Below are 27983 nucleotides of genomic sequence, written 5' to 3'. Positions count from 1 at the left end.
GCCATTATTAAAAGGTCATAACTCCAAAGTGCTCAGTGGCATTTGTTTGGTTAGTGTTCTCAGCTTACATTTTATGCTAATAATTATGCTCAGAAATTTTAGCAATGATCCCAAGAAAAACAGCTGAGTAAGAGAGGAAACCAATAAGTGTGGAACAACTGAAAGTGACAGACAATGCATAAACTATAAAACTCCCTTGCATAAACTATATCCTAAGGACAAAGAAGACATGCCTGCTGAACCACATACCGGTTAACTTGTTCAAATAAATCTCGAAATTAGAAAAAAATGCATAAATTTTAACTTAAGGGCCATCATGCCATTAGCCAATCATCTAAGTTCCAGGACACTCGTTGTTGAAGACTTGAACCGATGATCTTGTTTTTGACCCCACTTGACCCAGATTCAAACATAACCTTCATCTTATCCAGATAAACATGCTGAATAAGTTTCATCAAGACTAAGTCATAAATGTTGCTTCTACAGAGGTAATAAGTTGTTTTTAAATATTTGACCAGGCGACCTTGATTTGGGACGCATGTGACCCAGATTCAGACATGGATTTGATATTGTAAAGAATGATACACATTCTGACCTAGTCTCATTATAAGCTTGCATCTTAAATGTTTAACCTAGATGAGAAATGATTTGTTTTAAAATTTAATCAGGTGACCTGCAGGTTTCTCAATGCACATGACCCAATTTGGAACTTTTGCTATTTATTGTCAAGAGAAACATTCTGAAAAATTGCATCAAGATTGAGTCATCAATGTGGCCTCTAGACTGGTAACAATGTTTTTCTAAGATATAACCCAGTGACCTAGTTTTTGGGTTTACATGACACCCGAATCTATAAACATCTAATAAGTGACATATACTAGCTAGGATGTCTAATAACTAATTACACATATATTTAAAGCTTCATAATATCAAGGTATGTAAAATTCACAATGCCAAGAATGACATTTTATGAATGTTATATTTTTGGAGTTAACGTCCCCTGTACCACTTCCTATAAATTTTCCCTGAACGGACATTGAATCCTAACTGCCCTTATTATTTTGTTATTTAATAACAGTTTTTTATAAGGAGTTACAATTAAAGTGGAGGCCCTACGCCTCCAGGAGTTATGCGTGAATAGGAATCTAGTTGGTGTTGCAAATGAAACATTGTTATCTTCAAGAAAGCGTCTAAGGAAATAATTATTTTTAGTAAATCCATGCCTTTTACAATTACTTTGCCACAAGGTGTATTGTGATTATAAAATGCTATACAAAATGTATGTCTTTGGTCAATAATTATCTTCAGAAATATTTTCTGAATTTATTTAAGCAATGTTGACTGTTCCATGTAAAAATGAGGATTAATATGTGCAAGTAACATTCCATATTAGTTATAGATTAACATATTAACAACATTGTTTGCACAGCAAGAAGTTATTATTGTCTCAATATATAAAAAAATTTTTTTTTAATAATATATGTTGCAATTGTCATACACGCCAGGCGTTCCGATCTTGGCTGGACAGTCCTGCTTTTGGAGTGTTTGTCCCGGTGTCCAGATGTGACACAATTTGTCCTGACATTCGTAAAAAACGACATACGTTCTTTAAGTTCACAATAAAAGTTTTCAAGCTCTTAAATTATCATCGCTAGGCCCTTTATTGCATCCTATTAACAAATCATATCAACTAGTCGAGTGATCCAGTGTTGTTATTGCACCATATCAGCGATCTATTGGCAAATTATTGATTTTATCGGGCATTCACAACAGTGTGTTTTTATGATAGGGGTCGCTAATATATGTATTCCGGAAAAAAGGAACTTTTTGGAAAAACCCACTAATCTGCTGGTACAAATAAACATGACCCATTTATAATCCTTTCAAAATCACACACTGTATCAACCGTTATTATTTAAAGTAAGCTATAATTGGTTGATGTAATGGACCAGCGTTGTTTGTACCGGGGTGATTAATGGGTTTTTCTAAACTCATGCTTTTCCGGGATCAGTCTATTGCTAGCGATAGATGCATCATAGTGAATTAAAAGCAGACTGCTTTTGTATTTCATGGCCCAAATAAAGTCCAAAGATACGATTCTGTGTATTATAGCACCTGAGGCTAAACAAACTGTCAAAACAACAATTTTGTATATCAAACAAATTGAGCGCTGACCGATACACATTGATGTTTCACATAAATTGACTTTCACTTTTGACTGATTTTCAGAAAATAATTTGTACATAATGCATCAATCTCAATTAGAGTTAATTAATGACTGAGTGAATAAAAACAGTGCTTGATGCGTGCACATTGTGTTAAACAATTACACATGCCTCGGTCCGAAATGGATGTAAAATAGAGGAAAGCACCACATTTCATGTTATGGATTCATCAGCATAGTGCACATGTGTGTTAACTTCAGGAAAATGGAGAACGTCTGTGTTCATGAAATTCTTAAACACATTTATCGTCAATAGTGCAAAAATTTATGAGATTTTGTAAGTAATATACCGATTACGGACTACAGTAAAGGTGGCATGGTTGATTGTGAAGGTGTCCCACTTTTTCGTCATATGTCCTGACATTTTTAAAGGAAATGCCCTGATTTGAACCAGAACATTTCTAGCATGTTACAAAATGGCCATTTATCACATAGGTATTTGTTTCAACCAATATGATGTTACATAGAGCAGCAATTAAGTTAGTACAAAATGGGGCATAATTCTGCTTAATTGCAGGTCAGAATTATTGGTCTTGATCTGTTACCTCGCATGATGTTCCCCACATGTGTGAAGTGTCAACTTAACTCTTTTAATGCTTAGGAACCGAATTTTGAAGGCCTTTACAATCAGTTTGGATCCAGAGGAGAGACCGCTCATTCGTGAGAGTTTTCAATAGGTATCATGATCTTAATTTAAACAATTAAGTATTTTTTCAGCAAAGTGCAACCGCGCGTTTGAATGGTTAGAATAATGTCGGATCAGTGTGGGGACTTCATATTACAAACGTGCGGTTGCACTTTGCTGAAAAAATACTTATTTGTTTAAAAAGATCATGATACCTTTAGAAAACTCTAATGAATGAGCAGGCTGTCCACTTTATCCCATTAAAAATGGTGAAATATTTAAAAAGACATGATTAAAAATGTTAACTGGGTCGTGCTTTATTCTCCCAACACAGATCTTAAAAAGTCACGTGGTACAGGCACCGTGTTACCAATACTTTTCTCTAATGAGCAATTAAAATTGCGGTGCTATTTCGATTTCACTCCATTTTTTTACTCACAGTCTTTCCAGCCTACTAGCACTTCGATGTTCTTTTTACGTGACAATAACATGCAACCATTCGTAAATATCTCACTGACTGATACTATTGACAAGAAATGCGCAACACTTCATGTCTCCTTAACAAATATTATAGAAGCTTGTTGTTCCCGGAGACATTAAATGGCAAGCGATGCAAACATTTGAATGAAATAATGACATATTGATTTTAACTGGTCACTTGCATTACATGTATCTGTCTTCAGGTTAGCAATTCAGTAGGAAGCTTAGCTAAAATAAGAGTCACTTCAGAGGAGGGTACTAAGATTGTCATGCTAGTCTAATGAATGTTAGCTGGGCTCTGGGAAAACCAGGCTTAATGCATGTGCGTTAGGTATTTCTCACTCACTGATTAGCCTGTGAAATCGGCATAGGCTTATCTGGGACGTCACAATCCTCTTTTACCGTATTTTTCAGCAAAAATACTGCACAAACTAATCTGGATTTTTACTTTATCCATATGTGCAGTAAGTCTAGTGTGTTTTTTTAACTGTGGCTAAATTATATTTGCAATTGCTACACGCAACAGCATTTCTTGTTCCTTAAAAGACAAAACCAACACATGTACTGATACTAATTCACAAGATTTTGCTGACATGTAGAAATCTTTGGACGGATATGGAAATGGAGAAGACATTGTGATAATATCTGTTTATAGCAGCTATTAATTTGTCTCCTTGGGTAATTTCTATATCTAGTGTTTTCTGAAGCTAGAACACAAGAACACAAGATTGGTAAACCAATTATGTTCCTCTAATAAGACATGATGCAGGTATTTAAGCAAAGTCAGGGTTAACATTTTATGATTTGATAAAGTGGTGTGACTTTGAAACTTAACCACAATTGAAGTAAATTATTTTGCGAAAGTTTTGTACACAGGTTATTTGTACCATGTATAATGAAATATGAATTATTTTAAAGCTGAAATTCATGTCCCTTGAAATTTAGTAACTTTTCTTTTTGTTTATTACACTTTATTTGATTTGACCAAAATAGCTGTAAAATGAGCGTTATTAGAACTAAGAAAAGTCTGTATTGATAGGCTATATTTAAATGAACTAAACATTATTCAACCCGTTAATGCAATAAAAACAAGATATGTGTTTGTCAGAAACACTATGTCCCCTTTTGCACCGCTTTGAAGCTATATATTTGACCTTTGACCTTGAAGGATGACCTTGTCCTTTCACCACTCAAAATGTGCAGCTCCATGAGATGCACATGCATGCCAAATATCAAGTTGCTATCTTCAATATTGCAAAAGTTAAAGCAAATGTAAAAGTTGGCGCAAACAAACACACAAACAAATCAACAGACAGGGCAAAAACAATATGTCCCTGACTATAGTGGTGACATGCATGCCAAATATCAAGTTGCTATCTGAGGGACTACCCTAGGCCTTTAAAATAGGGAGAAGTGACTTCTCCTTTTTTCCGAAACAGGGAGAAGTTTGGGAAATCAGGGAGACGTTTGTGCGAACAATATCAAAAACAAAACATGTTCATTTCACAACTTTTATTATTTCTATCATTATACTATGCGTATTTGTAAAAAACAGTAAATTCTCATTGAAATCTACTATCTATTTAAGTAATTTAAGATATGTACCGGTAGCCCCTTTTCATCACATTTATCGTCATTATATTACCATCATTCCTATGACTGCTTTTAAACAAAACACAATCGTAATGCATAGAACATCTAGTATATCTATTACTGTTTATCCGAATACTATACACGTCTGAAATATGTACACTTAAGAATGCCTTACCTGTTGAACTTTAATAATCCCAATTTTTCCTTGTTGTTATCTGGTTTAACAAACCTTATCAAATGTTTGTTAAAACCAGTTAATGCTTCATCCATTTCTTAATCACCATTACTTGTAATTTGAATTGCCAGCTATGAATTGAACGCGGGTTGAATGTTACAATAAGTCCGCCATTCGCAATGTCGAAGGTCATAACGTAGCAATTTAATTCATACTCGGAAAATTTATATCTAATGGAGGAATTTTTTTCTCAATGTTTATGTGTAGTATTATGACTTGTTAATATAAAAAATGAATGTGATTGCAGTTTATATCAGACGGGTGTTTAATTCTCGTAATTATCGGTGGATTAACAAACTGACAAAACTCGCTGGACTTAAATCGTGGATCTACGTAATTAATAGACCTTTGATAATTTTGTTTTTCTTTAATTATTTTTGCCGACTTTCTTTAACCATGCTGTCTGCGAAAAAACTGCAATTATCGGATGGTCAAACAATTATCATGTTATTATTAGACAACTTGTGGCACGCGCGAATATGCACGAGTGTGTTGTTATAGGAACCAATATTAAGGGACTGCTTTGTCACGGTCAATTCACGATCCGTGCGGGGGGTAAATTGTGTAACCGTTAGATAAACAACAAACAATAAACTTGCTAACCGCCTGCGGGCGGTAGCACGCATTGGCAATATAATAATCGGGCGGTTTGATTTTCGCTTTTCCGGTCTTGTTTACAAAAAAAATCGGGCGACTTGATCTTCGCTTTTCTGGGCTCATAGGGCGATATCACGGGCGTTAGAGCAAAATTATCGCCCGTAGTCGCCCGTAGGGTAGTCCCTGGGCTATCTTCAATATTGCAAAAGTTATTGAAAATGTTAAAGTTGGCGCAAACAAACACACAAACAAACCAACAGACAGGGCAAAAACAATATGTCCCCCACTATTGTGGTGGGGGACATAAAAATCCACAATTAGCATTAACATAAAAGCAACAAAATATAATGAAAATAACTAAGTGGATTTTAGACTCACATACTTTTAAAATTCAATTTCTCTCCAATGTCACACGGATTAGATAGGAGAACCAAACACAGCGCAAATTATGTCTAATTGTCCAGCTCCAGAATTGCCTTCTACTGTACTTTAACTTAATTAATTCCTTTAATCAATCGTCTCTTTACCATTTCAGGAAATATGCTATCATAATATGGTAACATCTTGCAAATCAATTATACAGTCACCAAGGCTTGCATTAACTGATTAAAAGAAGAAGTCTGAGCAACCTTGCCATTAAATTTGGAAATTGGTCTCATACTCAGTGGAGAGTTTGAAAGTACATGTACTTTCTGAACATTATTGAATCACAAGAAAAATGTGCCTTTTTTATGAAAAATGCAAAGAATCAATCTTTTTAGATCCAATATTGCCAATAATTAAGTAGAACACAACTTCTGCAGCACTGTCACAATCTAATTATCTGGGTCTAAGTGGGAAAAGTGGTTTGTGATTAATCAGGCATTACACTGGGAAAAGATAGCACAAACATAAATGCTATCATTGATATTGATCCCAATGAAAGTTTCTATCCACAAGCAGCACAATGGAGCCACAGGAATAATCTTTTAAGAGAAGAAATAACCTTGATTCCCAGGTTTGCATTTAAAACATGTGGATTTGTTTTTCTTGTATGACACATGTTCCATTCAAACAAACAGTTCATGATTTAAATTATTTGCCCACTTGCAATAATCATAATACAAGAGGGCCTGAAAAGCCCAAAGTCGCTCACCTGAACAAGATAATTTTGGGACAAATCTTCTGACCAAGTTTCATGAAGATCGGAAAATAAATGTGTCCTCTAGAGTGTTAACAAGGTTTTACTATAGCCATATAAGGAACATTAGAGCTGTCTCCATAGGATGTCATATATATATATATATAATGTCCCCAATAAACGCTTTGATAGAAGTTATTGAAATGCACTTAGTGACCCTGTGACCTAGTTTTTGACCCGGCATGACCCATATTCGAACTTGACCTAGATATTGTCTTGATACAACTTCTGATCAAGTTTGATAAAGATCAGATGAAAACTATTTGAAATAGAGAGCGGATACCAAAAGTGTGACAGACCGACAGACAGACGGACAGTGCGAAAAGTATATATACGCCTTTTCTTCGAAAGGGGACTGACAACCAAGGCCTGTGGTTTATAAAAGAGAATATAGCCAGAGTTCATCATGTATCTATGGACATAAGTCCACAGGTATGTAACAAACCCTACCATTCACAAATTAGTACAGGAAAGAAATGATTATTACATCATTTAAAAAAAAACTTTGACAAATCAATAATTTGAGTTATAAGTAATCCAAATAAAAAATCTGTACAGTAACTGTGAAAAGACCTTAAATTCTTGGTCAGGAAATATATAATATGAGAATTATAACTATATAAATTACTTCCCTTGAAAATAATTGTCTCTAACAAATCTCTATTTTTAGTAGCAAATAATTAAAAGCCACTACCGTGACTGTAGATTCACCACTCAAAATGTGCAGCTCCATGAGATTCACATGCATGCCAAATATCAAGTTGCTATGTTCAATATTGAATAATTATCTCCCTTTAAAGCTTATTACTTCCCTTGGATTGTATTGTTGACCTTAGACCTTGAAGGATGACCTTGACCTTTTACCACGATGTGTTTGTCAGAAGCACAATGGTGCCTACTGCGCCGCTTTGATTTATTTAACAAAAATATATAAATTGGCAGGTCAGATAATTATGTCCATTTAAAGCTAATAAGTTCCCTTGAATTGGGTTTTTTCGACCCTGAGACCTAGTTTTTGACCAGGCATCACTCATATTAGAACTTGACCTAGATATTGTCTAGATACAACTTCTGACCAAGTTTTGTAAAGATCGGATGAAAAGTATTAGAACTAGAGAGCGGACACGAAAAGTGTGACAGACAGACTGACAGACAGACTTACAGACGGACAGTGCGAAAACTATATACCCCCTTTTCTTAGAAAGGGGGCATAAAAATGCCCCTACCCCTGGTGGCCATGTTTTTCAACCAACCGGCATCATTTTCGTCCAAGATATTATTGGGATGAATCTTCTGACCAAGTTTCATGAAGATTGGACAATAAATGTGGCCTCGTGTTAACAAGATTTTCCTATAGCCATATATAGCCATATATAGCCATATATGGAAAAATGCCCCGCCCCTTGGCAGCCATTTTTTTCAGCAAAGGTTACCATTTTTGAGCTCATCCAAGATATCATTGGGACAAATCTTCTGAGCAAGTTTCATGAAGATCGGAAAATAAATGTGGCCTCTAGAGTGTTAAATAGGTTTTACTATAGACAAATAAGGAAAAAATGCCCTGCCCCCTGGCAGCCATGTTTTTCAACCAACCGGCATCATTTTCAAACTTGTCCAAGATATTATTGAGATGAATCTTCTGACCAAGTTTCATGAAGATCAGAAAATAAATATGGCCTCTAGAGTGTTAACAAGATTTTACTATAGCTACAGTACAGCCAAAGCGGAACAAACGTATTTTGCGATCCGCGGCGGCAAGGCGAAACGAGTCGATGCCGCGTCAGTCGTTGAAGCCGCGTCAAGAAGCGGCGGCAAGTCGCATTTCGCCGCGAAACTTCGCATCTGTCCGCCGAGGCATGCCGCGGTCCGCGACATGATGCCGAGTCGATGCGATCATGAAATATTTTTTTTTTTTATTATTAGTTACATGTAGTTAACAAATTTTGAAAGAACAATTATAATAATAATTAAAATCATAATAAATTTATTGTGCGCGGATTGTATTAGCATATACATGTAAGCATAGTTAATGTGTCTGGCCAATTATTAAGTTTGTTTCCCGCCCGTAGCGTATGTATTTCACACATAAACAAGGTCACGTAATTATGTTTTCGCACATACAAGTGGTCAAGGCTCCAGCATATGGTGGATTTATAAATTAATTGCATGTTGATTCCGCTATTATATTTTAGCTGAGAAAATTAGCAGTTTGAAGCCACATCAATAATCAAGACGGTGACGACGTATTTGTAGTTTTGTTAATTATCAGCTTATTATAACTATTGTTTGAATATGTGTATATAAACACGTTTTATTTTGTTCATATTATACAGTTAATATCGCTACTAATTACCCGATAATCCCGTATATTCCAGTTTTAAAGCAAATGCTGGTAAATATTTACGATACACAAACATTCTCGATATTTCCTTATGTATCAAATACATTTTGGCATTTGTTACTATTTATAGAGATGATGAAATAACGTCTAATCGGGGCGGTTTTTTTCTCCACTGAACACGCGATTTACGCCTGACGTGATGTTCATGTATTTACACAACACAAAATACACCCAAACTTTCCAAACGACGTTCTACATGTCTGCATAATTTTCGCGCGCTTTTTATGAAACAAGGATATTTTAGCACTGTTTATTTGACGCTAGAATTTGCCAAAGGACGCGTTAGCATTAAAATTCGGAAGTGTGTTTCGGATTAAAAATTTAATAATGATAATCGAACAAATCATAAACAGTTGCGCGTAATTAATTCTACGCTACACATACAGGTATGTACATGTAGGTGGATATCTTTTCACTCGATCCGCCGCGTACGTATGCGGCGGATTTACTCCGCGAAAGTACGCGTGGTTAATACAGACTCGGCGTCTTTGCACGGATCGATGCCGAGTGCCACGGCGATACGCCTCGTGAACACACGATTCGGCCGCCGCGGACTAATAATCTGGCCGTGGCGTAGCCGCGGATTATGTTTGTGCCGCTTTGGCTGTACTGTATATAAGGAAAAATGCCCCGTCCCTTGGCAGCCATGTTTTTCAAGCAAACGCAACCATTTTCGAACTCATCCAAGATATCATTGAGACCAATCTTCTGACCAAATTTCATAAAGATTGGACTACAAATGTGGCCTCTAGAGAGTTAACAAGGTAAATGTTGACGCCGCACAACTCACAACGGACGATGCACGACGAACAAAAGGCGATGACAAAAGCTCACCATGAGCACGTTGTGCTCAGGTGAGCTAAAAAATCTGCATAATAACAATAACCGTTTCTCGATTCAGTTGTAAGAGATGACATTTATCAAAGTGCATGATCCTTGTCCTTGCATTCTTCTAGAGAAAATTGTTTAATGATGATAAGGTGATTTTTTATGATATTGGATCCTATTGGATAGTAAGGAAAATAAATTATTGTTAATGTCTAATTCAAGGAAATCAAATAATACATAACAGAATATGGATAGGGTCATTTCCGATAGCCAAGAATGTAATTATTTTCTTTTTGTCTCCAAAACTAACATGCCATGATATTGTTATACATAAATTTATAATGTTAATGGTGATGGTTGTATAGGTTGTTGTTGTGATAATCTTACCCTTAAATTTAATAGCTGATGAATGTTGTTGTTTCTATAAGTTGGGCTGTTATGCATTGTTCCTGCTGATAAAGATGTTGCTGCAGCTGATCCTGCTATTTTTGCATTAATCTTATGGTGGTCTTTGTTGCTGTCACTTTTTATGGTGGGGAAAGTTGTTGAAATTGCTGGTGTTTTTGCTGGTGCTGTTGTTGTCAATGCTGCTGATGTGTTGCTGAGGCAGCTCTTGAATATCTTTTACACAAAAACCTAAACCTGTATTTGATCTTCAGCTCATACATAAACCGGAATTTTATAAGTTCAAAGGGTGTAGAATCTTGCTAAAAAATTAGTCACAGTTAAAGGTATTGGTCAGTGAATATTAATAAAGACAATGTACATAATTATGTGATAATATTATGTTCTTTTTAAATAGTAGATAGAGAGATATGGATTTAATAAGTTTGTCTCAAATGTGAAACAGAATTTTCTTAGCACAAAAAAGGCAGAAATCTGCTAAATTGAAGGCCAGAGTTATGGAACTTGGTCAATAACCTTACACCCTGAACACACATATGTGAAGTTTCAATTACTTACAAGTAGTTTAAATACGTATATGGAGATCCTGCATGTTTACCAAAAACAATGTCATAAATACAAACAAGAGGGTGATTATCCTAAAGCGCTCTCCTAAGACCATAACCTATTAAAGTATTCTGACAAGGTGGATCTCAAAATAATGAAAGTACTTCAGGAAACATCAATATTTAATTTCTAGGCCCATTTACATTATTGAACTCGGCTGAGATATGAGCCGTGTTCTGAGAAAACTGGGCTTAATGCTTGTGCGTAAAGTGTCATCCAAGATTAGCCTTTGCAGTCTGTAAGGCTAATCAGGGACGACACTTTCCGCCTTATCCGTATTTTCGTGTAGAAGAGACTTCCTTTAAACCAAAAATACCATTAAAGCGAAAAGTGTCGTCCCTGATTAGCCTGTGCGGATTGCACAGACTGATTATCCTGTGCGGATTGCACAGACTAATCTGGGATGACACTTTACGCACATACATTAAGCCCCGTTTTCTCAGAACGCGATCAATTGTTCTGACCAACGTTCATAAAGATAATAGGACAAAGAAAATGACTTTTAGAGTACATGCATTTTTATTTGACCTAGTGACCCTTTTTAAGCTCACATTACCCAATTTCAAACTCAGAAGAGCTTTTATTGAGAACAAAGTTCAGACAAAGTTTCATGATAATTGGCCAATAAATGTGGTCATTGAGAGCGTTAACAGGAATTCAGTATAGCCATATAAGGAAAACTGCCTCAACCCCTAGCAGCCATGTTTTTCAAGGAACCTGAATCATTAATAAACTCAACCCAGATGCCATTAGAACAAATGTTTGGACCAAGTTTCATGAATATTTCATTAATATTAGACTATTTGGCTAATTCTTAAGAGTGTTAACAAGATTGACTCTAGCCATATTAGGAACTCCACCCCCTTTACTGGGTATGTGTTTTTCAAGGAAATGGAACCATTTTCGAACTCAGCAGGGATATAAGAACAAAATGTTTTGACAAAGTTTCATGAAGATTGGACCATACATGTTACTTCTTGACTGTAAACAAATTCACTACAGCCATTGAAGGAAAACTGCAAAGTCCCCTGGTGGCCGTGTATTTCAACAAACCAAAACCATTTTCAAACTCTGGCAAAAAATCTAGTACAAAAAAAGTTGATTGAAAATATAGAATCTGCTTAAAGCGAGATTATACTATTTTTTATATGTGTTAAATTGTAATACATGTATATTGATAAAATATGTAACAATAACACAAAATAGGAAAGAAAAATTATACATTAAAGATGAATTTCATAAAATACAGCAAAGACAAATTAGCGCCCGAGCCAATTGTGACGAACATATTTTCCTACAATTACCGAAGCATTTTTCTTTTTATTAGGACCAGAATTAGTGTTCGCGTGTCGTTTGAATATACATAGTTGCAGGAATTTAAAATGAACCGTTAAACTAAGTTTAGATTCACATCGTACATGCATGATATACATGCTGGCAAATTCGACTGTACAGCCGTTTTCGATTTCAGAATTTAATATCTGGCTTATTTCGCATTTTTCAACACATGTTCTTCTGAACTTTTATTTTATTTTATATTATATTGAAATATATATATAATAAGTTTTTTACACATTTTATATAAATTCATTAATATTTGACAAAATCATAGAATCTCGCTTTAATAGATCTTTTACAAATTTGTTGTTGAAAATGTGCTACTTGAAACAGGTTGCAAAGTTGCTAGCTAATTGTTTGGCTATTCTTGGCATTTACACAGCTGTGGCAGATTATAGCTATTTTTTCCAGCCAACGGGTCAACAATATCCGGAGATCAATGAATCATACAAACAAAAGAAACATGTCCAAAGATACATCATTTTTAAAAAGGATAAACCAATGCTAATGTTTGACTAAGTTTCTAACAAGGAATTGCATGACAAATGACTGAGAATAATATATTAGCTACAAACTCAAAGACAGGCACATAACCGTTTTTCAAATCATTTCATTTCATTCATCCACATGTCTTTTTTTTTAAGAACATAAAATTTTATCATAATTGTCATTTTGATGTGCGCTTAAACTGTTTCATAACTTAAATTAGTTGTAAGTTTTTTTTTTAATCTATGACTCCATTCCTTAAGAATTGTGCCTTGATGATCATATACACAAGCATGTTTATTGCTAAAATGAACTATTTTCTGGATGATGTACAATGCAAAACCTGTTTGTGATGATTTAAACAAAATTACAGTGCAGAAATTGAATTGCAGTTGTTTTAAATATATTTTGGTCTGATTCCCTTTTTGACTATTTATTTTCTGCGAAGTGACAATCAAAATGTTAACGTTCATAAATATTTTGTTCTCTGGTAGTATTGACAAGAAATGCGCAACACTCCAAGATTCCTTTACAAATATAATAATAGAAGCTTGTTGTCCCCGTAGGCATTACATGGCAAGAGATGCAAACATTACGATGAAATAATGGGCTTATTGATTTTAACCCTTAAAGCGCTGCAGCTGAATTTTAAAGGCCTTGGCAAACAGTTTGGATCCAGATGAGACGCCACAGAACGTGGCGTCTCATCTGGATCCAAACTGTTTGCTACTCTGATAGTATTCTTTGAAAAAAATTCGAAGAAAATGCTAATTTTAGAAATTCAACAGACGACATTTTAGCAGACGACAAATTTCCCAGCATGCAAAGGGTTAACAGGACAATGGAAATATCTGTCTAAAGCATCACAATATCATATGCTAAGAAACAACCTGCTATGTGTCATAAGGGTACTAACATTGTACTGATATAATTAAATATTTTCTGCACTCTTGGAAACCATGCCAAAAACATGGGACCTAAAGACACTTGACATTTCTGAAAAGGGCGGTAAAAATCATGCAAGTACTTTACAAAACGTAGTTTAAGATATTTAATATCCTAGACACTTTTTTATTTTTGAAATCAGCTGAGATATCATTGAAACAAAATATTAATCTTGGCATGAAGATGGGAAAATAGTGACTATTAGCCAGAGTACAGACATGCTGTTGTTTTTATTTGACCTAGTGACCTAGTTTTTTAGTTCACATGACCCAGTTTCATATTCAACCGCGGTGAAGATTTCATTGGGACAAATGGTCTGACCCACTTTCAAGAAGCCAATAAATGTGGTTAATTTAGTGTCAACTAGTTTTTACTAAAGCCACATTAAAAAAACGGCCCTGCCCCCTGTCCACCATGTTTTTCAACAGACCACAACAATTTTCATTACAACAAGCATTCTTAACAAGTTTCATTTATTTGAACAAAAAAATGTGTTTTCTAAAGTATTTACAAGGTTTCACTATAGTCTTATATGGAATAATGCCCAGCTCCCTGGTGGCAATATTTTACCACAAGCCATTACAGTTTTTGAAGCAGCCTAAGCAATCATCATAAAAAAGTTTCTGATGAAGTATCATGAAGATAAGGCCTAAAAAAAAAAATCGTTTGTTTCCACTGACATGGCCAAAAAAATTAGGGTAGGTAGGTAGGCAAATAATTTTATTTTTAAAAATATTTTTTTTTTATAAATTGTCGTACATGGTGCATTTTCTTCTCATGTTTTGTGTATAACTGTATGTACAATAAATTTGATGATGTCTGTAATGCTATATGACTATATTTAAATGCTTTTATGAAATAAAAACTTGCTGTTCATTAATATTGAATGTGTTGCTTTCCTTAATTCCGAGTTTAATGTTGACTTCTGGCAACGGCTTAAATATACCATTTTATGACCAATAAAAGGCATAACTATAGCAAGTCACAGAGAGCTTGACCCTCAGTGTCTATAGGGATTCAGTGTTGTTATACTTTCTGGTCCTTTGGGTTCATGCAGTGTATTCTATATTATTTATAATATATTAAATACCTCAAAAGCAGTGCTACGGGAACGCCAGTGGTGTTGCATTTAACATTATCACCATGGAAAGACCCAATCAAACCGGATGTGCTTTTATATTTCTTGGATGCAGTTAATGTTCCCAAAGGACCACATTTTCAGATTTTATTATGTACTGGTGGCCTGGGGTCTATCTACCCATGAATTTCAGGAACAGAACAGAAAATTTATTATGACTTGTATTATATACAATTACACACACACAAATCAATAAACAAGCACAAAATCAAATCACACCAAGCACAGAAAAGCAGACATTTAATGCTTCTTGTATCAAACTATACTTATAAATTTAAACAAGAAATGTGTTTGTTAGAAACACCATGTCCCCTACTGCGCCGCTTTGAAGCTAAATCTTTGACCTTGAAGGATGACCTTGACCTTTCACCACTCAAAATGTGCAGGTCCATGAGATACACATGCATGCCAAGAATGAAGTTGCTATCTTCAATCTTGCAAAAGTAATTGCAAATGTTAAAGTTGGGGCAAACAAACAAACAAACAAATAAACCAACATTCAGGGCAAAAACAATATGTCCCCCACTATAGCACTATGACTGTGCTTGCCCTGAAAATGATAACATTTTTACTTATTAAATATAACTAGAATTTTGACATGGACAATTATGCTTGGACAGAGACAAATACACTATATATACAGTAGACAAAATGAAAAATGGCTTAACTGTTTGCAGTCAGAAGTCCTACCATAATGATCATCTTTACATTCAGCTGTGAAAGTTGAAGCAAAATTTGTCAAGCAGAGGAGTTGAACACACACAATTTTGTAATAATAAATTCAAAAGTGAAAAAAAAGACAAAGGACCATAATCCTGCCAGAAATAATTCTAGGCAATATTCATTTCTTGGAGATCCAATGTAACAGTTTAGTAGAGATGCACCCAGTCGTTAAAGAGGATTTTAAAACATGAAATCTTTAAACTTTGTATTCCATTGTGGAAAAAAAATTGCTATCTTGAATTGCCAATTACAAAACCATCCAGCAAGCTATTAAAACAGTCAGTTGCAGACCATTTGAATGACTTAAAATTGTCAAAACTTTGGCAAAGACACAAACTGGTATTACTTTTTCCTTCAACAGTACAGCCAAGTTACCATTACCGGATCAGTAGCGTAATTAAGTTGTGCTGGTGAAAAACAATGAACGGTTTGAGACTTCTTTAACACCAGTTTGATTAAAAATTACCGTTGCTAACTGATTCAGCACATTGTCTTATTTTTACACGCAGACAAAATCTTAAACATGAATCAAAACTGAAATGGACTTTTGCATGCCGAAAGACTACTAAATGGCCTTTAAAATAATGGGTAAACTTCTTACTTTCCAACAGAGTTATAGCAAGTGGCCACAAAAAATGTTCAACCTCGATTTAGAAACGAGACAGAAGTCAACAAAGTCGTATATACATGTCAGCAAAACATACCGAAATGTTTGACAAAGAGACGCTCCAATTACGACTCAATCAATGCGTTTAAATAATAGGCCTTGAAGATGCTATGTGCAAAATATCATCTAACAATTTCAACTATTTATCGCAAAACGCAGTCTTGAACATCAAAGTGATCCGCTATGCGTAATGATCCGGTAATGGCGCTGGGCGCCGCCATCTTGTTTATGTTGAAAGTTTAATCTACGGCGCCGATAACGTTGAACGCTTATTGAGCGCGCCGAAAAATACGCGGTCCGATTTTTTTCGAATTTTGGGCTCAAAAAAGATTAGGACCGGCGGCAAAAAATTAGGTAGGGTCGGGCCACCGGAAACAAACAACTTTTTTTGTTACGCCTAAGAATATAAATGTGATTTCTACAGTGTTTGCAATGTTTTGCTATAAGCTATATATAAGGAAAACTGCTCTGCTGCCTGGCAGCCATGTTTTTCAAGGAACTGGAACCATTTTCAAAGTTGGCAAAGTTATCATAAGAACCAATGTTAGTTCTGACCAAATTTTATTAAGATTTGAATATAAATTTGTTTTCTAGAGTATTAACAAGCTTTAATTTTTGCTTTTAAGGAAACCTGTCCCACACCCTGAAAGCCATGTTTTCATCTACCGGAAAGTTTCTCAAAATCAGCATAGATATTATTGGAACACAAGTTTCATTAATAGGTCACACTAGGCCACGTGCCCACTACGTCTTCAAAAATATGCCAGGTCGCAGTGCGAACGTGTACAACATAGCGAGGACGCAGTAGACACGGCTTTGCGCGTGGTACGCTCTTCATGGACGTGAAAGACGTGGGTGAACTTTGAACATGCTCAAAACTTACGTGGCGAGGACGTGGTCAAATCCGGACATGGTAAGAACTTGGTAAGGTCTTAGTTATGACGTAGCTAAAACCTAGTAAGCATCTCATTCACGCAATACACGCGTAGTGTGGACGTGGACGAGTGTGTGACGTTCGCATCATGTTGTCTCTAGACTGTCACAACGTTCTTGCAACGTCCATCAGGTTCTCACTACGACCCTTCCACACTAGTGCTGCGACAATGATACGTCCCTTTGTAACTACGTTTCAAAAGACCGCATTAGGTTCTTAGTATGTTCTACCGGTGCTTATCACGTCTAAGGTACGTTTGCAGAAGGCTCTAGCCACGACCATGCCATGTTCTGGTGGTCAAGTATAAAAACTGGATTCATTTCCCTTTCACTTCCATTTAAATATAGAATGGAGTTCTCGGTTTAGCTTTTGTAGCTTCTTTGCCGCCCCCCCTTCCTTCTTGGCATATTTTCTGATATAAAATACTTCACTTTCGCTCAGAAGAAAGTCGCATATTGAATGATCAGATCGAGCCGAATCGCAGTATTTATATGCAGACATAGAACGCAATGAGAACGTGATGTGGTAAGAACGCAGTGCTATCTTGGCGGTGTAAGTAGCAACCTAGTACAAGCGTAGTTAAAGCATAGCAAGAACGTGTATGACATGGTACCTGCCTGAATACACGCGCAATAAGAACAAAGTGGGAACGTGTTGGACGCAGTAAGAACTTTAAGCGCAAACGTGGTATGAGCGTAGCAGGAACTTCAGAAATGCATTTTTTACATTTTTTACCCCGCCCTCGCTACGTCCTACAACATTTGCAGGACACACCGCGGTCTACATGGACATGGCCTAGGGTGACGGGGGCTTAAGATGGGACTTATCATGCGACTTCTCGAGTGTTAACAAGGTTTTACTATAGCCATAAACGGATAAATGCACCGCCCCTTGGTGGCCATGTTTTTTAACAGACATGACCCATGTTGAAACTCATCCAAGATATCATTATAACAACTGTTCTGACCAAGTTTCATGAAGATTGGACAGTAAAATAATGTGACTTATAGTGTTAAAAAGGTTTTACTATAGCCATATTTTTGTATAAAATGAAAACTGCAGCGCCCCCTGCTGGCCATGTTTTTCACTGGACCAGAACCACTTTCAAACTCATCTGAGATATCATAACAACAAATGTTCTAACAAAGTTTCATTGGGATTAAACAATAAAGGTTACTTCTAAAGTGTTTACAAGCTTTTCTTTTATTTTCACCTAGTGACCTAGTTTTTGACCTCATGTGACCCAGTTTTGAACCAAGATGTCTTTGTGAAAAGATCATGTTCTGACCATGTTTCATGACGTTTTGACAATAAATATGGCCTCTAGAGTGTTAACAAGGTAAACGTTAATGACTCACTATGCACAACAGATAAAAGGCCATCACAAAAGGCCATCACATGAGCATGTTAAGATTTGCGTAACAACACTTCTATGAATATAATTCACAAGACTGGCTTACACAGAGAAATCATGGGCCAATATGGAAACACCAGAAGACACTGTGATAATATCTGTTTATTGCAGCTATAAATTTGTCACCTAGGGTAATATCTTAATCTGGCATTTTCTTAATCCTAGAAAAGCAAAACCACAACATTTTGAGCCAATTGTGTTTTTCCTGTGTTAGAGATGGTGTATGTATTTAACTTGACAGTAAAAACTACAGAAAATAAAATTCTATGATTTTCCGATGACACCACTCGGTTTTTAATGAAATCATCAACAAATACTTATTAGAAATTGCTGATGAACAAATTGTACCGTAATGACCATGAGTTTTGCATGAACTGTCCATGAACAACTTTTATGGACAATTTATTACAAGAGGGCCAAGATGGCCCTAGTTCGCTCACCTGAGAGGAGTCGGTTCATTCAATCTTTACCTAATGTCAAACTTGACCTAGATATTGACCAGACAAACATCCTGGTCAAGTTTCATAATTATTGAACCAAAACTCTGGCGTAGGGAGTGTTTTTGTTTTTGTAAGATTTGCAAAAGTCAGGGATCATATTTTCTCGCAACATCAATCGGTCTGGATTTAAATGGGGAAAGTGTCCGAAAATTTATATCTGAAACCATGACAAATTACGTTAAAATAGATACCATCGTTGTCAATATTATTAATCTGTGTAAGTCTATACCGGTGTTTTAAATCGTTGTCGACTCGATAATAGCTTACAAACATTCACTGAACCAAACAAATGTCTGTGCGTAGGTTGGCTACTGACAATATCAAAACCAAATAGTTAAGAAATAATTTGTGTACATTATAATTTGTTGTCGAATAACCCACGGCCGATAGTTAAGATGTGTAAGGATTAAATCACAAGTGCGAAGCACGAGTGATTTGAAACCACGCATCTAAACTTCCGTTTGTGGTTTATTCAACAACAAACAATAAAGTACACGAATTATTTCGATTCTAACACGATTTTTACTAAAGATTTATACAATGTATATTATTTTTCTTATGTACTATTTTATGTAAAGTTCCGCCCATAAAAATAACTTGCCGGATTATTACCCTGATGGAAAATGTATCGGCATGTTTTGTTAAGTTACAGCACGTGCTATCAGTGTATAAGGTCCGCCCACAATTATTGCAGAATATCTGATTTTCTCTTTTGTTTATATGAAAGTTTACTGTATCATGCATGAAATGCACAATGTCCACAAGGATAACATCGAGGTTTTCATCTCCGAAGTAACTGTCAACCATTTTATCATGGACGAGTACACATTACGGACCGATTAGTGTGCAAGGTATAAGCCAGTGAAATTATCGATTGATATTGACACAGGGTTATTCACTCATGACTTATACACAACCGCGCGAATCTTCGCTGCTTGGGGTCATATTTTGATACTAGTCGGCTGACGTGCGATACACTGGTCCTGACCTGTTTAGAGACTACAGCGAATGGTTTATCACACTAATTGAGATAAGAATGTAATTAGGATGTGTTAGCATGTGCACTGTGTAATCGATTTCATGACATGGGAATTTTAGCAAACAGAATCAGACCGACTGTTTGGGATTTTCAATCGATCTTTCATGACCCCAATCGGTCTAGGACCGACAAAACTGAAAAAAATATGATCCCTGGCAAAAGTTATGGCAAATGATAAAGTTTGATGCAAACCAACAAAGAGACAGGGCAAAAACAATATGTCCCCCAGTATAGACTGAGGTACATAATAAACAAGAGGGCCATGATAGCCCTGAATCGCTCACCTGACTCATTAAGATCAGATGAAAACTATGACCTCTATTGTCTACACAATGTTTTTCTATGATTTGACCTAGTGACCTAGTTCCTGACTCTAGATGACCCAAATACAATCCCAATCCAGATTTCATTAAGATAAACATTCTGACCACAGTTCATAAATATTGGATGAAAACTGTGACCTCTATTGTCAACACAAGGTTTTTCTATTTATTTGACCTAGATTTTTACCCCAGATGACCCAAATACAATCCCACCCAGATTTCATTAAGAATTCTGACCAAATTTCATAAAGGTTGGATTAAAACTGTGATCTCTAATGTCTACACAAGGTTTTTCTATTATTTGACCTAGTTACCTAGTTTTTGACCCCAGATGACCCAAATAAAATCCCAACCCAGATTTCATCAAGATAAACATTCTGACCAAATTTCATAAAGATTGGATGAAAACTGTGACCTCTATTGTCTACAGAAGGTTGTTCTATTATTTGACCTAGTGACCTTGTTTTTGACCCCAGATGACCCAAATACAATCCCAAACCGGATTTCATCAAGATAAACATTTTGACCAAATTTTATCAAGATTGGATGCAAACTGTGACCTCTACTGTCTACACAAACAAATTGTTGACAGACGGACGCACGGACACACGCACAACGAACGCCGGACATCACACGATCACTTCATGACAGGTGACCTAAAAATATGTGTCGGAGATAAACATGAACAGTTGTGGTTAAAATCCCATAGAAACAAGGGCTGTTTGTAAAACATGCATGCCCCCCTATATGGGCTATAAGTTGTAGTAGCAGCCATTGTGTGAATACGTTTTTTGTCACTGTGAATGGTGGTGGTGGTGGTGGTGGTGGTGGTGGTGGTGGTGGTGGTGGTGGTGGTGGTGGTGGTGGTGGTGGTGGTGTAGTAGTAGTAGTAGTAGTAGTAGTAGTAGTAGTAGTAGTAGTAGTAGTAGTAATAGTAGTTGTAGTAGTAGTAGTAGTAGTAGTAGTAGTAGTAGTAGTAGTAGAAGTAGTAGTAGTAGTAGTAGTAGAAGTAGTAGAAGTAGTAGTAGCAGTAGTAGAAGTAGTAGTAGTAGTAGTAGTAGTAGTAGTAGTAGTAGTAGTAGTAGTAGTAGTAGTAGTAGTAGTAGCAGTAGCAGTAGCAGAAGCAGTAGCAGCATTACAAGACCAATACTTAAGAATGATCAAATGGGAAAAGGTAACCTAGCACTGGCAGTAAATATGGGGCTTATTTACAGGTCAGATTTGGAATCTCTGCTGTAGTGGTGGTGGTAGTGGTGGTGGTGGTGGTGGTGGTGGTGGTGGTGGTGGTGGTGGTGGTGGTGGTGGTGGTGGTGGTGGTGGTGGTAGTAGTACTAGTAGTAGTAGTAGAAGTAGTAGTAGTAGTAGTAGTAGTAGTAGTAGAAGTAGTAGTAGTAGTAGTAGTAGTAGTAGTAGTAGTAGTAGTGGTAGTAGTAGTAGAAGTAGTAGTAGTAGTAGTAGTAGTAGTAGTAGTAGTAGTAGTAGTAGTAGTAGTAGTAGTAGTAGTAGTAGCAGTAGCAGTAGCAGTAGCAGAAGCAGTAGCAGCATTACAAGACCAATACTTAAGAATGATCAAATGGGAAAAGGTAACCACCCGTCTGTAGATCTGCCATAGTCATTAGCACTTTTCTATGGAATTCCATAGAAAATATTATGGAATTCTACGGAAATCCATGGAATTTGATGGAATTCCATCCACTTGCCAATTTTCCATCTGAAGCTGTTATGGAATTCCACAGAATCTCGACTAAAATTCCATGCATTTCCACGGAATGTATGGAAAACACCATGGAAAGTTGGACTTAGCCATTTTTTTCAACGGAAATCGTTATGGAAAATAACTTATACATTTTCTTGGATGGAAATCAATGGAAAATAACTTAGAAAATTTTCGCTGGTTGTCTGAAATGTATTTGTAGTTTAATACATGTATGAATTTATTTGCATCATGTATTTTGTATTTAAAAAAAATGCAATAAAGACAATTATAAATTTGTTCTAGAAATTGGAACAGTTCTGGAACTGTTCCATATTTATGTTCTAAAACGTATGTTCTGGAATTGTTCCAAAACAGTTTTTTTAGAATAAATCCAGAACATTTGTGGAAAATGGCTTAGGACTGAATCTGTTCAAATAATTTCAAGAACCTTTTTAGAACATTTCAAGGACAAAATATGGTCAAAAATTTCTAAAAATGTTTTAAAATGTAGTTCTAGAACACATCTATAATGCTTTAAGAACCAGTAAGTTCTACAAAAGTTTTAATGGGGAATAAGAACACATATAGAACACCTTACACTTACAAATAGCCAAATATACTTCATAGTAGCGACAGCAGCAGCAGCAGTAGTAGTAGTAGTTGTAGATGTAGTAGCTGTATTAGTAGTAGTTGTAGTAGGTGTTGTTGTTGTAGTAATTGATGTAGTAGCAGTAGTGTTTTTTATATCAGTAGAGGTTGTGGTGGTAGTAGTAGTAGTAGAAGTAGTAGCATTAACAGTTTCTGTAGCAATAGTAGTAGCAATAGAAGTAGCAGTAGTAGCAGTTGTTGCTGTAGTAGCTGCTGTTGCTGCTGTTGTTGTTGCTGCTGTTATTGTTGCTGTTGTTGTTGGTGGTGGTGTTGTTGATGCTGTAGTAATTAAAGTAGTAGTTCTGCAGAAGTAGGAGTAGTTGTTACTTTCAAAGCAATTTCTACGTTTAAATTCCTTAACCCTGTCCAAGTGGTATACACACTGTTTTTTCTCAATATCAAACTCAGCCAGTCCAGGTTGTCAAATAACAATCTATCTGATAAGCCAAGCATGTGTTGTACATCAGATGTTGGGTATGTTTGCTGCAAATCTATTGGTTATAAGATATAACAGCCTTTTCTAATTGGCTGAATTCAAATACAGAAAGTTTACCTGTTAGATTGAAACATGAAACATGGTGGACAATGTACTGGTTTAACTTGTTAAAATAAAGTTAAAGAAATTTAACAAACAGAAGAGTTCATTAGCTTTTCCATTAAAAACACTTTCTTAAAATACTTTTGTATTTATATCATTTGGAAAGTGACATGAAATATTGCTAAAGAGTGATGCATACAGTGTTTGAGCACCCTTCTCGAAAAAGTGCACTAAATGCGCATTTAATGCGCATTAAATGCGCATTAAAGCGCATGTTATTGGCACCGTATTTTTTGCTGAAAAAAATATGGTGCCAATAACATGCGCTTTAAAGCGCATTTAACTAAACAAGTGCATTTTTCTGTTCAAATAATGCACTTTTTGAGTGTATAAATGCACTTTTGTGTGTATTTTAAAGTGTACTTTAGTGTTTTTAAGTGAATTAATACGCTTAAGTGTATTTAAGTGTATTAATTCGCTTACCGTTTTTTTTTGTTCCCCAAAAAGTACACTTGAAGCGTATTTTAAGCGTTTTAATTTACTTAGGAAAACATGAAAAAATACACTTAAATCATTCTTGTGTATTTTTTGAAAAAAATACGCTCTAGTGTATTTTTTGAAAAATTTGGGGAAAAAAATACGCTCAAGTGTTGTTTTTTTTTAAATACGCTCTAGTGTATTTTTTGAAGAAAAAAAAACGCTCAAGTGTATTTTTAGTGTATAAAGTGCACTTAAGTGTATCTTTGAAAATGTCTATTAAAAAAACATTCATTTGGATATGAAAAGTGGCCGGTTTAAATATGATCTGAGAGAACAACAGCAAATAAACTGTGAAATAAACACATTTATTCACATAAATCATTTTAAAATAAACAAGTAGTTAAGGCCATTCTATGGGTGCTTAAAAGCTTTTCCGCTTTCCTCTGCAACTGCTTCCCCCTGTCCCTATACTTTTTGGTTGACATTGTTCCATACAAAGAATGCATTGAAAAAAAACATGTCAATAAACAATTTTTTCAAACAATATCACAATAAATAACAATGGCAAATAAAATATGTTGAAAGACAAAGACATACATATTGTAGGCTTACCAAATTGTCAAATAGCAAAATAGTTTTTTTTAAATCTTTCTCAATCCTCACATGGTTTTTAATATTGTTAAAGATTTTTTCTTACCAAACTTGTAATGTGGCGCACAAATTATGTAAGTTTTTCGAGTTTATATGAAAAAACCTAAAATGACATCAAAGATAATTCGTTCTTATTATTAAATATATAAGCACTATGGACATGAAAGCACATTTGAGATCTACATAACTTTCCAAACTTGGAAATATATACAACCATTTACAACTATTTACTCACAAGTTATCTCAGTTTTAACTATAAAGGGGACATATCAACAGCTAGAACAGTATTTTATAGTCTGAAATAGATTTATTTATTAAAAATAACGTTATAAATAATTTCTAAACACAAACACTTTCAGAGGGTAAGAGAGACATTCGGAGGCCGTGGGAAAATCTTAGGAGTGACACAAATTCAAATAAACTTGTAATGTGGCGCAAAAATTATGTAAGTTTCTTGAGTTTATATATCTAAAAAAAATACATTAAAGATAATTCATTCTAATTATTAAATTTATAAGCATATGGACAATGAAACGCACACTCGCTAGGTTTTGGCAAACAATAACCTGCTCAGTAAGTTTTTGTGGGTTTTTGGCAAGGTGGTTTCCTGTGGGTTTAAACACTTTTTTGTATTAAAGTATGTTAAAGTCTTTTACAATTTTGTGCTGATATGTTTCAGTAAAAAAAGTAATAGCCCCATGCAGTTTTAAGGGAAAAAACACAATGTGCAGGAAAATCATCTTTATAACACTAACAAATATGAACATAAGAATTGTACACTTCTTTATAAAATGAGGCATTTGTGGAAGATTGTATGGAAAAAACGATTAACCGCAGTGTTCCGCAGTGGGTCAATATATTTAGATCGCAGCTGCTGCAGAGAACTAGGTCCCAGCTGTTGGGGGTACCTGAACCGCAGTGGCCGGAGGAACCTGGACTTCAGCATTTGGAGAGACCTTGACCGAATATGGTGGTGGGACCAGTAGTCCAGTACAGCAGCCATTTGAGAACACGACCGCAACCGCCAGGGGGACCTGGATGGCAGCCAGTGCCTAGACCTGATCTTGGCAGCTGGAGGGACCTGGAAAGCAGCAGGCGAGACCGGAAAAGCAGGTGCTGGAGTGACATCTACCACTGATGTTGCTTGTGTCCTTCTCTTCTTAAGGATCTTGAATGCGTATTGATCTGCAAAAGATAAACATGATATCACACACTATCAAAAGGGCGAGGCATTCTTCATACTTGTTAAATTGTAAGGTTTTTGTTTCACTTAACTATGAAATATTGCTGTAATGGTAATCTTGTTGCGATTATAATTAGAAATTCAAATCAATGCAAGTTTGTTTGCTTGTTGTTTTTGTTTGTTTATTTTTGCAATTTTTTAATCCTGTGATCACATGTGACTAAACTCTTATCATCAAAGAAATAGCGTTTTGTAGACAATACAGTTTGAAAATGAACTAAGATGCGTGGTCTCATTTGGCTGTCTGGACTGGCTGGAAGTGTGATGCATTTTAAATGCAATAACCTGTATAGTTTTACCTCTCAACAAATCCAGCTTTTCTTAGTCAAGCACAGCCCACTCTCCTGCTTCACTCTAGTTGGCCAACTCTTGAAGGGTAAAAACCTGGTGTTAAAGTCCATACATCAGTCAGTATCCCCCTGTTTCTTCCTTTTTTAGCAGGTGATAATGCACATTCTTTCCTTGGGGCAAGAGTTTTACCTTTAAAATCAAAATATAAAAGTTCTCATTGAAATATGAGGGAAAGAAGTCCATTCAGTAATGACCAGACTTAGCTATAAATAAAGTTTAAGATGACAATAACCATAAAACACAGCCATAATAATTCACTGTACACAACATTAACACTTTTTAATTTGTATATTTATCTATTTTTGTTTCAATTGGTGTTAGTTTTCCTTAAAATTACAATGCATTTACTTATCCTTATACCAGAGACAATACATAAACATGATAATGATCATAATTAATTCAATGAACTTAATTAAAAAAGGGATGCAGAAAAAAAAATACAAACCTGTTACAACTGTTCTTCAGTATCCAGCCACTTTGGACCTCCTTTGATTTACTACATTGTAGTAAATACACTTTGTTTTCATCACACAATACTTCATGCTGACAGTATTTCAAGACATTTGACACTACAAGTACAATTTAAAATCTTAATTTGCTAAATCATGTCTAAAAATGTAGCTCATTATCAGTTGCTGACACCCCTTTGTTTAAACAAATTTACTTCCTGTGCCCTAAACCAATCAAAAGTGGCTTGTTTTCAAAACAAAAACTATCAACCAATCAAAAGTATGCAGATGATATGCACCCCTTTGTTAGGCATTGCTGCATCACTGATAAGAGATTAGTGTTTATGATGCATATTTGATTTAATTGGGGGAGAGCTGATCTTTTTTATCTGTTGTGTCAGCTTGAGGTATATCTACTGATAAAGGCAAATTTCAACACCAAAATATTTATGGAATAATACACATCACTGATAACAATTCTTCTCTTTGTGACCTTAAATTGAATATCATTACTGAGAAATGACAATCTGTTTATTGTTTATGAAATCACAAATTACAATACATGCACATAACCCTTAGCATATTATATTTATTTGTGAATATTTCAATTTGACATACTGAAAGGTGTTAGAAAATTATAATTCTATTATAAATATTATTTTAATTGCCTTTAAAAAATGTGTTTAGTAGACAATGTGGTAGATATTAATTTTATTTGGGTTAAATATCAGTATAAGAAATTTGAGAAAATATAATTTAAATATTAAAAATATTGAAAGTGTCAAAAATATTATGTGGGCTTGCCAGAAGCCCACATAATATTTTTGACACGTTCAATATTTTTAATAAGTGACCCACAGCCTGATTTAGTTGAACTTGTGCTTTTTAAAGCTGTTAAGCATTGTTGTTAAAAAATTTATTATGAATAGTATTATTTTCTTGATGTTTTCAAATAATCAATAAACATTTGATAATGTCATACATAACACTTGTATTTGTGTTGTTTTTGTAAATACTACAAAATTTTTACTACTAATATATAATGTATGAAAAGTATAAAATATGTTCAGACCCAGAAAAGATACACTTATTAATACACTTAAATACGCCTTAATTGAAAAGACACACTGTCTTGGAAAAGATATAGTTAAAAATACACTTCCATTGAAAAGACGCACTCAATCATATAAAAGTACAGAAAAAATACACTTGGCAATTCAAAAGATTATGAAAAAACGCGCTCTAA

The 27983-nt window shown here is 35.2% G+C and overlaps 1 protein-coding gene and 1 long non-coding RNA gene across 5 annotated transcripts in view; both read right to left on the bottom strand.

The window, feature by feature from the left end:
• LOC127850425 (uncharacterized) overlaps positions 1-27983 on the bottom strand; it is a 165365-nt gene that overhangs the window by 103877 nt on the left and 33505 nt on the right. The gene's annotated exons all lie outside the window — the stretch shown is intronic.
• On the bottom strand, positions 24388-26942 carry LOC127850438 (uncharacterized). 2 transcript variants are annotated; one of them, XR_008035290.1, is made up of 3 exons: positions 26734-26942; positions 26223-26417; positions 24388-25879 (listed from the first exon to the last, which is right to left on the bottom strand). It is a non-coding gene; the product is annotated as an uncharacterized LOC127850438 (long non-coding RNA). The 2 variants fall into 2 exon arrangements; XR_008035289.1 differs by having other exon boundaries at positions 26237-26417; positions 26734-26941.

This window comes from Dreissena polymorpha, chromosome 11 (genome assembly GCF_020536995.1).
Source record: "Dreissena polymorpha isolate Duluth1 chromosome 11, UMN_Dpol_1.0, whole genome shotgun sequence".
Lineage (NCBI taxonomy): Eukaryota > Metazoa > Mollusca > Bivalvia > Myida > Dreissenidae > Dreissena > Dreissena polymorpha.
Note: the sequence above shows the minus strand (reverse complement) of the source record. Positions and strands in the feature narration are given on the sequence as shown.